The sequence below is a fragment of the Poecilia formosa genome, unplaced genomic scaffold, assembly GCF_000485575.1.
Source record: "Poecilia formosa unplaced genomic scaffold, Poecilia_formosa-5.1.2 Scaffold744, whole genome shotgun sequence".
Classification (NCBI taxonomy): Eukaryota; Metazoa; Chordata; class Actinopteri; order Cyprinodontiformes; family Poeciliidae; genus Poecilia; species Poecilia formosa.
Genome location: NW_006800683.1, coordinates 131,803 through 140,746, shown reverse-complemented (window position 1 = coordinate 140,746; position 8,944 = coordinate 131,803). Strand labels below are relative to the sequence as shown.

The following is an 8,944-nucleotide window of genomic DNA, read 5'->3' as shown; positions in this document are numbered from 1 at the left end:
CTTCCCAAGAAGAAATTAACTCTTTTTTTAAACAATATTGATCTACCGCATTTGACAGATGAACAAATTTGTATGCTTGAAGCTCCAAAAGAATGAACCAATGCAATACACCTTTTGGCAAACAATAAAGCACCAGGACCGAACTGTTTTCTTAAACCTGGCAAAGATCCTATGGCCACTTCTAGCTATTGTCTTCTCTCACTAATAAATACAGATATGAAAATTATCTTTAAGGCAATAACAATCACAATTGAGAAAGTCATCTCATCCTTCATTCATCCAGATCAAACTGGTTTCATTAAAAATAGACACTCCTCATATAATATACAGAGATTGTTGAACTTGATGGTTGGTTTTAACAAATAAACAAGACTCAGCCATTGTAACTTTGGATGCTTAAAAAGCGTTTGATAAAGTGAATTGGTCATTTTTGTTTTCAATATTAAGAAGGTTTAGATTTGGAGATTCTTTTATTAACTGGATTAAGTTATTCTATACATCACCAGCAGCAACTGTTACTACCAACAATATAATTTCAAAGAATTTCATCTTACAAAGAGGCAGAAGGCAGGGTTGCCCACTTTCTTCGTCCTTGTTTTCCATGTTCATTGAACCCATTGCAGCAGCAATTCGTCAGAACTCTCATATTAAAGATATCCCAATTAACGCAACAGAACATACATTTTTTTAATATGCTGACAATATCTTATTACTACTGCAGGATCCATATTTTTCAATGATTGAAACAATCAGAATGATTAATCAATTCTCAAAAAGATCTAATTACTCAATAAATTAGAATAAATCTGCACTTCTTCTTTTAAATAATTTAAAATGGGATGAGACAATCCAAACTACACCTATTCCTTTATGCACAATTCGTATTACATACCTTGGGATTAAATTATCTCCTAATTTGTCAGATTTGTTTAATCTTAATTTCATATCACTTCAAGAATCAATACAAAACAACTTGAAACAATAGATAAATCTACCACTTTCTACTTGCAGGTAGAATAGTGACAATTAAAATGAAAATACTTCCCCAAATTAATTATCTATTTTCTATGTTACCCATCCAACCAACTAAAGAATGGTTTACATCTTTAGATAGTATAATCTCCTAATTTTATTGGAAAAACAAGCTACCAAGAATACAGTTATAAACTTTACAAAACTCAAAATAATATGGAGGGCTAGATGCACCAAATTTTTATTATTATTATTTAGCCAATCAGCTACACTACATATGATACAAGTGGTACGGGTGTGGGGTTGGTTGGACCCCATTTGTAAACACAAGGGTTAAGTGGACCCAAAACGAGCAACACAATGATTTAAATAAATTCAAACAACCATTTTGTGGGAAAATGCAACTATCGGATTTTTTATCGGATTTAGTCAAGCGATTAAGAAACATGGTTGCAATAAATCACCAACTATTAAAACTACTCTTTCAGTTTGGTGGAAATTCAGTGATATCAACTCAAATTTTACCACCTCAAAATACATACCACTTGGAACAATCCAGATCTTATGATAAATAGAAAAAACCCTCTTTATTTTAGCTCTACAGGCATTACACATTTTGAACATATTTTTTGATGTAATAAATTCCTCTCATTTTCACAATTAACTAAACAATATAAACTTAATGATACTCAATACTCAATTTTTAAAATATCTTCAATTAAAATCTTTTATGCAAAGTAAATATGACCTGGAAAAACTCATTATAAAACCTAATACACAAATTATGGAACTATTTAAAATTGCATCTAGAAAGAAAACTCAATCAATCTACAGAATGTTAAATAGGATTGATTCAACAATATCCATCCCTACTTTAAAATGGCAAATAGATCTAAATATAAACCCAGATTGTGAATCCTGCATTAAAATTTGCAATAATTTCTCATATATGACAAAAAAAACCCACTAAGCTCCAACTTATTCAATATAAAGTACTTCACAGAATCCACTACCCAACTCAAAGAATGCATAAAATGGGTTTGGCTCAGACTGAATTGTGCAGAAATTGTTCAAAAAATACCCCTGATACATACTTTCATGCTTTATGGTTATGCATACTTGGTCAACAATTAAAATAAATTACATTCCTTTCCAGTAGGTTTGGCTGTCTCATCCCATTATCACCTTCTCTTTGTTTACTGGGAGACACCACCAACTTCATTAATAACGTTCCAAATACTAAACAACTACTCATAGCTGTAACCATTGCTAAGAAAACAATTCTTATGAACTGGAAAACAAGGACCGCCATCAGTGTGACAAATTGGAAAAATGTACTCATTGAACACATTTCAATGGAAAATAAAATAGATTTTATATGATTCTCATATATATACTTAAATAAATTCATTTATTTAATGATCATTGTCTTCGCCCTGCTTTGTTTTTCTTCCTTTTCCTTTTTTTGGCATCATTTCTCCATTCTCATTTCATATAGTTCCTGTATGCAATATAACAAATTCCACTCAGTAGAATTAATTTATCAATTCCATTAATTGATCTGTCATATGTATATAATTACTTGTCTTTCATAATTCATTGATGTGTTCATATTATTGATGTGCAGTAAAATGCTAAGAAAACAGTTGTGCTAATATGTAGGACTAAAGCAGACAACTTTGTTTCCCTGATTTTTTTTTTCTGTCAGGGCAAAAGTTAAATGTTCAAACACTAAATATCAGGGTCACTATATCACAGACTAGCTCTGTGACGATGATGACATTTATCAACAGTGTGCGCACTGATGAGGTAAAAATAAGTTTGTTCAAGGCTTACTGTACATCCTGGTATGCAGCTCCTTTGTGGTGTAAGTGTAAAAAAGCTTAAGCAGCTTAAGGTTGCTCATAATGATTCCCTGAGAATTCTGCTTAAGAAACTCAGGTTCAGTAGTGCAAGTGAGATGTTTTGTAATGTACATGTCAGAACATTCCAGGCACTCATGAGAAATTTGATATACAAGTTTATGTGTCATTTATGAACAGTCTTATTATAATGTTTTCACATCCTTCTGTCAGTGCACTAAGATACCAGTCGGCTCTGTGGAAACATTGGTATGCAAGTCTTTCCTAAGATTTTATTTATTATTTTATATGTGTTGTTGTGTATTATGTCTTTGTGGACAATGAGTCTGTTGAATAAAGCAATCAATTATTGCTAGTATTAATATTTTTTGTTGTTGTTTTTGATTTTATTTTGTTTTTGTTGGTTTGTTTGTTCGTGTTATGTTTGTTTTTATTGCTTTACATACTGATAATGTCGTTCATATTACCATTTTTGCTCACATACTCATACACATACATGCACACACAGTTAATCATACTTATTCTCTGCAACACAATACCCTCTCTTTTCCTTTTTGTTAGTTCCATGATTTTATTTTCCTTTCATTAATGTAATGAAAGGAACATATGGTGTAATGACATACACCATATGTCTTCTATTTTGATATTAAATAAAGTAAAAAGAGAAAAGAAAAAATTAATGGTTACATCCCAGACTTGGAAAGCTGGGATGCATTCCATGCCATGATGTTCAGAAACTCTCAGGCACACGTACATTGTTGGCCCAAGGCATAAGCAAACTAAGCAGCTGCATAGGGCCCCAAAGTCACTAAGGGGCCCCCTCAGTGGAGCTGATTTTTATTTTTTTTGTAATAATTTCTATGTCATAATAATTTCAAAAACACGCAATTTCACTATGAAATTATTTGTTTTTACAATAATATATATTTAATAATGTATGTATAAATTATTATTTTATTGATAAAAGGGGGGAGGGATGCTCTTGGGGGCCCCTCGTGGCCGTGGTAAGTACTGCATGTTTTGCTGGTATCATGAGCTGCAATGAGCATCCAGATGTCCAAAGCTCCAGTCAGAAGTGAAGTAAGCAAAACAATGTCTCAAAAAAGGGCTTATCCTTCAGAGAAGGAGAAAAGAAAGAGGAAAAATAGAAAAAAGCCAAGATAAAGGTTTGTTTTAATGTGCCTTGGTAATGTAATGTAAAAGATTTGTAAAGCTGCTAGTTAGTAGAAAATTAGCTTGAATGAGACCTGGAACAGTCCAGTTCCACAGCCAATCATTTGTGCTAGGGTCTTTGTGTTTGTGTAAAACTGAGTTTAAACTTTAAATGAGTTGATTCTCCTGCTTGGCTCTGTATATTTCTGAGGTATTTTTGGCTTCAAAACGCCGAGTTTGATAACGTTTGATAAGAATAAACTTCTCAATGTTTGACATTGTATAGCAAAATGTTTTTACGTCAGACTACATAGCTGGTACATCGATGAGCTACTCTATGCTGTAGTTGAGGATATGGAGCGAAAGCGGAAGTTCAGACTGGAAGACTCCGCCCCCTCCATTCGCCCATCGACGTCATGCTCATCTCCGACCTCAACACTGGACCTCACCCGGTGCGTTCAATCAGCAATCAGGCTCTGCATAAAGGATCCACACCCAAGCCGTCAGCCGCTTCCCAGTTACGTTCAATCCGTTCATCTGCACGTCTCAGCTCCTCCACAGCTTCGTGATTCCCCGTCCTTCGACCTCGCATCCTGCGTTGGTCCTTTCTTTTTCCCCTCAGACGCTCCTCGGATGCAAGAGATTTCTCCCGGCCCCAGCCTCGATCATTTCAAGCAGCTTCTCCCGCCTATCTCTCACCTGCCTAGGGTTTCATTTACTCCACAATCCACCTCCAAAAAACATAAGCCCTCCGGTCACCTTGTTTACTTTGACCCCTTTGGCCCGTGATGCACGACGCATTACCTCCCGCACAGTCAGTGAGACAAGGTAGCTAACTGCGGAGCTCTACGTGGAGGGAACAGCCTGTTTATAGATGCAACATAAAGAAAAACGACAGAATCAAAAGGGAGGATCTGATGGAAGCGGCAAAAGGCCATCTTCCTTCGCCCATCAAGCTTCTCTCACTTCCGCATGCCGTCATGGTCAGCACCTTTCCGGATTTCCCCCTCTACGCCCGTCTCAGGCTGCCAGGATGCTCCTCAGATACAAGAGATTCCTCGATGATTTCAAGCAGCGTCTCCCGCCTTGATGATTTCAAGTAGCGTCTTCCCCCTTTCTCTCGCCTGACTGGGTTTTCTCCATCTCCCGCTCCCTCGCCACCTACTCCACAATCCACCTCTGGCAAACAGACACGTGATCCCACTGTTTTCAACCTGCACCGTCTTCTTCACCTCAGCGCCTTCGCACCAGTGCCACGCTAAGGATCAGCATGCCTACGATTTCCCTCTCCTGCATGGTCGCTGTCAGCCCGCTCAGCAACACCTCTCTGGTTTTCCCTCACTACACCTGTTTCAGGCTACCAGGGTAAGACGTAGCATTCTCATGTCTCATTCGAGTCTCGCAATACTTCGTAACGCAGACACTTTTCATTAGTTTATCCCCTCCCGAACACTTTGGCCATATATACATGCGCCACTCGGGTTCCAATGTTCAAGGACTTTTATCCGAACATTGACTTAGTTAAAACATCGTCACCTGTTTCTCCGAGGCGCCTTTAAACATAACATTGGTTCAGCAGGTGACCAGCTGTCGCGTAAGAGCTGCAAGGCGTATGTTAGAATCCAGTCAGCCTTGGAGGGATGTCTTCCGTATAAATAGCAGATGCATGTGCACTCAACTGCGAGCAGTGCAGCCCATCTTTAACTGGTCGTTTGGTCACTGCAGTTATCTATCTGCTTCACATTAGTTATTTGTCGCTAGTCAGCGCACTATTCTTTGTCGTCTGAGCTGTATTATAATTTAAGCTACCCAGGCCCGGCAGCACGGGCGGACACTTCAGTTGTGTCCCGGCTGTTCTGCAGGCCCCGTGTTTTACCTACATGGCCAACTCTTTGATATTCCTGCATAGATTTGGTACCGGAGTTTCCTCCCTCTCCCTTATCGCATCCTCTGCAACCGCGTTCTGCAATTAAAACAGTTTTTATGTGCTGTTAACATATCGTAATCTATTTCAAACCGCCTACAAACGCAACTTGAGCCTGGAGATGTTCACACCAGTCGCCAACGGCGTAGGAGCCGCTAGTATAACGCCAATACTTTCCGCAATTTAACCAACCGAGTAGAGTAATGCCGCTGGATGCAGGTGATGTTAGCTTAGTTATGACTAATTTCAATACAACCCCTTAAGCTTGTTAACAATTCGCCCGTGGCCATTATCGTTGTGTATGTTCAGCTACGTAGATAAATTCTGCCTGTTGAAGATTTTAGGTTGTAATTTTGGAAAATCTCTGGCTCAATCTTCTTCTCACGGATCCCAGGTTCTCCCGGCGGGCCGAGTTAAATCACACAGAAAACGAGTGTAGACATCTCAGAATTAGAGTTTAATCCAAGAAGACACACATGAAATTACAACAGAAACTGCAGAACAGAGACATGCATTAATTTACCTGAGTCGAATGGAAAGAAGGAAGAAAGAAGCAAAGACGTGCTTAGACGTCTTTGGAGAATTACAAGAGCAAATCCGAGTAGTTACTGCTGTGTACAAAGTTTTATAGTAAAGGCGTATTCTAGACTTTTATTTATTCAAATAAGGCGTATCTTTGCTCATCCAACCAGGAGCTGTCTCTGATCCTTTTTAAAGTTAGACACTCCCTGCAATTTGTTTTCAAGATCAAGCTCCAACTGTCACCTTTATCTAAACAAAGTGGAAGCAGAGCTTCTCCTCTACTGGCCTGGACTCCTGCTGTTTCAAGGCTTTTCACAGATCGTGTGAAAGCTGGAACTTCTCCTGATGGTTTCCCACACAAAGGGCAGTTCAAAAGATCTCAGCAAACAATCTACTTTATCTACAGGTAACAAAGGTTAACAGGACAGAATAAGTTATTAATCTGAGAACTATAATTAGGCTTTCCAATCAAGACTTGGCAAGTTTTTTAAAACTAGCATATTTTAAATGTACTCCTTATCATGACCTAAACAGTCAATTCAATCAGCTAATCTCGTCTGGAGCAGGGGTTCGCGTCTCGGCTGGCCTTCTCATACCGAGGCATGAATTGTCATTCACCTAATTGTGGACTTTTACCTTGTTGCAACAGCAATACGTGCAGTAGAGTGGCTTGCCAACGTAACATGAAGTCGACTAATAATTCCTCTTCAGTTCGGTTGAGTCTGTCCAGCGCTTCTGCTAATTATTAATCAGCCTTAAATTCTTGTTGATGAGGGCCATTGTCCAATCATTGTTTCTAAAATTTTTTGCTCAGTGTCCATTCACTACTTATCAAAGCAACCTTAAATAGAACTGGTTTAGATGTGGGGGGTTTTTTAAAGCACTCGATTTATAGGATTTTTTTTTTTTTTTTTCACATGCGCAATGTTGATGATTCATATTTCATTCCGGTAGCTCAGTTCAGAACAATCCAGAGGATTTAAATGGTCTGGCAGTCGCTATTCCAGCAGGTGATCCTTTTTGTAGCTTAAGTTTTAGGTTTTTCTTAGCTGAACTCTGGATATTCCTGCTCTACTTGCTTCGCCACTATCAACCGAGCTGTTCCATATTCTGATGTGTCCTGTTCAAGTCCCATGGGTCGCTTCTCAGTTCTTATCTCAAGATCTCCCAGAATCGGCAGATTATTTCCCAGGCCATCCTGCCACTTTCAGGCTATGTAGTCTGTTCTCTCACTTACCCCGGTCCCACACTCAAATGTGCTCATTCCAGTCTCACTTCTGGGCCAATAGCCTTTAGACTCTTACCAGTCATTCTTGTGGGTCTGTCACTACAGCAACCAGCTCTTGCAGGTATCCTAAGCTCACAGCCATTCTAGTCTAAACTCCCAACCCCATTGCCAGGTCCAGTGGAGTTAATTCGAGTGGCACGTCTCTACACGTCAAAGCTTTTCGATGAGTTAGTTAAGATGGTATTTTCTTTCTATTTCCCATTTTAAATTCAGTCTGTCGGGCATGGCCCTTTTTTGGGGGGAGTTGGTTCAGCTTCACCTTCATTTCAGCAGCTCGAGTTTCCAGCTTTTTACAAAATTGTTCCACAGCCATAACCCGTTTCCTGAGGGCCAACTCCGCAAGCAATCCCTAATTGTCGCTCTCATCAGTCGTGTGTTACTATAAAGCTGAACCTTCACCAGTCCGTTTCATGTCAACTGACTTTAATCTTATCTGTTTTTCACCCATGATCATTTTGACTATTGTTGATGAGCTGTCTCCACCTCTGCCCAGTCTAGTTCATCTATTAGACGGCATCGCTCATTTCATGTTTAATCTCAGGTCTAGCTCTAATTTATTAGCGAGGGCTCCCTCAGTGCCTAGGTGAGCATTGCGCATTTCGCTGGTGGTGGTTGGTCTTTTCTTGCCTAAGCATTCTTATCCAGTGATTTGTCCCATTTTCCTTCTCACGCCTCCATGCTCCCACCTACACGTCACATCACAAGCACACTCGTTCTACCGCATCCTAAGTTTTGTGAGTTTCTTTGTCATCTCATTGATTACTTCCCCTCTTGACTTTTTCCTTCTCTCTCCATTGTTAACTCTTTTTCTGTTTTTGGCTTTTCCTCTGCCCCTGCTGCTGGCCCATGTCCCAGCGTTACCTGCCCCTGCAGCCGGCCCATGCCCTAGTCTTTCTCTGTATTAGTCCATGTCTTGGTTGTTTTCTTTTTCCCTCATACTTTTCACCGTGGCTCCCTTACAGCGGGCACCTGTCCTCCATGTTTTGTGTCTCCTATCTGATCCCATCTCCTGCCAGGCTCCGCGCATTCAATTATCCTTCACTCTCTGGCTGGTATTATTTTGGCCCTTTCTCTTAGCAATCCTTCACTCTTCAGTTGGACATCACGATTTCATGAAAACCCCCTATCTATGAAATTTGAATCCTCCTACCAGCTTCTCACCCTCTAATCTTCTGCACTCCATCGGCTGTCAACAAGTTTAGGTCTCACCTTTCCTCGGGCCTC

At 39.5% G+C, this 8,944-nt stretch overlaps 1 long non-coding RNA gene across 1 annotated transcript in view; it reads right to left on the bottom strand.

Moving 5' to 3' along the window:
* Nucleotides 1–6,774: 6,774 nt before the first annotated feature.
* Nucleotides 6,775–8,944, bottom strand: part of LOC107834745 (uncharacterized) — a 6,411-nt gene continuing 4,241 nt past the window's right edge. The window contains exon 2 of the long non-coding RNA XR_001660559.1: nucleotides 6,775–8,539. This is a non-coding gene — a long non-coding RNA (uncharacterized LOC107834745). The remainder of the gene's footprint in view (nucleotides 8,540–8,944) is intronic.